Consider the following 3,450-nt stretch of genomic DNA (forward strand, 5'->3'; position numbering starts at 1 on the left):
CCTTCGCTTACCACCGGTTCTGGCCTTGGTTTTGCCACTAACCCTTCCTCATCTTAAATGGAAATTGCGTTGAGTTGCTCCCTTGGGTTAGATTCAGTGTTGCTTGGTAGGCTACATTGTGGCCATTTAGAAATCAACTTCGCGAACTGTCCAATCTGAGCTTCGAGCCCTTGGATTGATGCTTGTTAATTTTTGAGTGCCGTCTTGGTATTCTGAAAATGAATCTATGACACCGAGATGAATTTGGTTAACATTTCCTCAAGGTTCGGCTTCTTTTCTTACTGGTATGGTGGTTGTTGAAAACCCGGAGGATGTTATGGCATTTGATTTCCTTGACCGCCCCACTAGAAATTGGGATGGTTCCTCCAACCTGCATTATAAGTGTTACTATATGGGTTATTTTGGGGTCTAGAGTTATTGTTACCCATATATTGGACTTGTTCCTCCTCGATGGTAGGGTTGAAGGGTTGATATTATATGCATGCTCCTCTTCCATTTGAATCGTACCTCATCACTAGGTGAACCTGTGAAGAACTAAGGAAACCATCAATTTTCTTATTCAAGAGTCCTACCTGATTAGAGAGCATGATGACCGAATCGACATTATAGACGTCAGCTGTTTTCGTTGGCTTTGTCCTCATGACTTGCCACTGATAGTTATTCAGTGACATCTCTTCTATAAATTCATAGGCACCTTCAGGTGTCTTATTATTGATGGTTCCTCCAGAGGCTGCATCAATCATCTGCCGAGTTGAAGGATTCAGGCCATTATGAAACGTTTGAACCTGTAGCCAAAGCGGTAACCTATGGTGAGGGCAACTTCTCAAAAGGTGTTTATCTCTCCCATGCATCTTAGAGTGTTTCTAAATCCATCTGTACGAAAGAAGAAATATCATTACATAATTTAGCCGTTTTAGCTGGCGAAAAGTATTTTAATAAGAACTTTTCGGTCATTTGTTCCCAAGTAGTGATTGACCCCCGTGGTAACGAATTCAACCACTATTTAGCTTTGTTTCTCAATGAAAAAGTAAATAACCGAAGGCGAATGGCGTCATCAGAAACCATTAATTTTAAAGGTATCATAAAATTTTAGGAAATTTGCCAAGTGAGCATTGGGATCCTCGTCCTGCAAACCATCAAACTGAACAAACTGTTGTATCATTTGAATTGTGTTAGGTTTCAGTTCAAAATTATTTGCAGCAATAGCAGGTCTAACTAGAGAAGGTTTAGCATAATCATACATAGTGCGTGGAGCAGGATTCTGATAACTGGATTAATAGTAATTGCAGGAGGTATCAGGTTTTCCTAATTTTTAGCCATCTCATTGGTTATGGTTTGAATATCGTCATCTTGCTCATTCTCTGTGTATCTTAATATTTGCCTTAATTCTCTTTGGTTTCTACGAACTATGCGAATGATCTCACTGTCAAAAAGTAATGGTCCTGACGGGTTTATTCTAGCCATAATCTATAAGAACCTTCTAGAAAATGGGGAAAAGAAGAAATAGTAATAAAAGTTAGAATAAAATTTAAATTGCAGTAAAAGTAAATGGCTAAAGTAATAAAAATCTAGTGTTCCTAATATCTTAGTTCCGCGGCAACGGCGCTAAAAACTTGATACGTGATATTCGTGACAGGTTTTAAATATTTATAATGAATCGTTCTTGAAACTAACTATTATCACGATGAAGGCAAGTGTACCTATCGAACAGTAGTATAGCTTTAGCAAGATCAGATTATCGAACCCAAAGGAACTAAAAGTACTAGTATTAACTTTTTTTTTATTATCTAGCCTAAAAAATAAAAGGGTTTTGTTTATCTAACTAATTAATTAAACTAAGAAATCACAGAAAAGTAATTTGGGAAAAATACTTTTTGGAAAATCGATTGATTAGGACAATACCTAAGGAAAAATCCACCTAGACTTCACTTGTTATTTGACTCTGAATCGGACGATTTATCCATTCAACTTGTTCCATAGAGATCCCTAAGTTATATTATTATCTCTCTCGAGACTAACAACGTCTAACCCTAGTTTGAATAATTGAAATCTCTTTCTAATTAATGCTCTAGGGTTGCATTCACTCAATCTATGGTTCCCCTTATTAGGTTTCACCCTAATCTAGCAAAATCTTGTCACCCTATCTCTAGGCGCTCAATCAACTCCGCTTATTTATGACAAATTTATTATTAGACAAGGTCTATTCCTCCTCTAAATAAGAGCTTAACTTGAATCAATATCCTGGAATATCAAAACAAGAATTAAGAACACATAATTAAGAACAAGTCAAATATTTATCATACAATTTAGATAATAATAACAAGATCTATCTTATGTTTCATCCCCCTTAGGTATTTAGGGGTTTTAGTTCATACTAATGAAAGAAAACATCTCAAAGGAATAAAAATAACAAAACATAAGAAAACCCAAAACTCCTAAGGGAATTTGAAGGGAGATCTTCAATCTTGATGGTGAATCCGGCTTCTGAGATGGATCGATTAGCTTTCCTTGAGTAATTCCTTGCTTTTTCCTCTGTGTCCTCCCTTTTCCTCCTCCTTTAAGGTGTATTTATAGGCTTTGGAATGCCTAAGAGCCCTCAAAAGTGGCATTTTCAGAATAGGACTCTGCTTGGGCTCGACAGGGACACGCCCATGTGACACGCCCGTGTGCGATTACTGAAGGCCATGGTCAAGCCTGTTAAATAGGCACGGGCATTTGGTTTACCCGTGTGACAAATTTCAGGCCGTGTTGAGTTTGTACGTTGGCCCATTTTCTCCATTTTTAGCCCGTTTCTCATTCCTTTCACTCTCCTATGCTTACCTAAGTATAAAACATGAAATTAAGGATTAGAAGCATCGAATTCACCAAATCTAAGGAAAAATCATCCATAAAATGTGCTAAGAATGGGATAGAAATTTGTATAAATTACAGTTTATCAATATGCTAAGCATAGCTAAACACATTCAAGTTCACAAACCTTTCTCAATGTACACATATTCAATGTCATAATTGAATTTATCAAATACTTCCCATTTCAATACTTGTATGAATCTCGTACATACCTGAGTCACTTAACTCATTCACACATTCTTTCTTGACTTGACTTTGCCTGTTGAACCATTCAGAATTGTTAAGGATACTCGGTAATTATATAAAGGTCGTACAATGCAATATCCCAGATATGGTCTTACATGTTATCACATATCGATGCCACTATCCTAGACAGGGTCTTACACGAAATCACAATACGATGCCAATGTCTCAGGCATGGTCTTACGCGTAATCATAATACAATGCCAATGTCCCAGACATGGTATTACATGTAATCACATCTCGATAAGCTAATATCATGACATTCGTATCCTATACTATTCCTAAGGTTCGTATGGGACTTTTGCATATCATAACTTCATCGATTCTTGCTCATATTTGCTCGTTCAACATTCGTAG

At 36.9% G+C, this 3,450-nt stretch overlaps 1 non-coding gene across 1 annotated transcript; it reads left to right on the forward strand.

Annotated features, from left to right (window-relative positions):
- Positions 1-801: 801 nt before the first annotated feature.
- Positions 802-906, forward strand: LOC121203904 (small nucleolar RNA R71). The gene has a single exon (XR_005898836.1). It is a non-coding gene; the product is annotated as a small nucleolar RNA R71 (small nucleolar RNA).
- Positions 907-3,450: the final 2,544 nt, after the last annotated feature.

Source organism: Gossypium hirsutum, chromosome A07, assembly GCF_007990345.1.
Source record: "Gossypium hirsutum isolate 1008001.06 chromosome A07, Gossypium_hirsutum_v2.1, whole genome shotgun sequence".
NCBI lineage: Eukaryota > Viridiplantae > Streptophyta > Magnoliopsida > Malvales > Malvaceae > Gossypium > Gossypium hirsutum.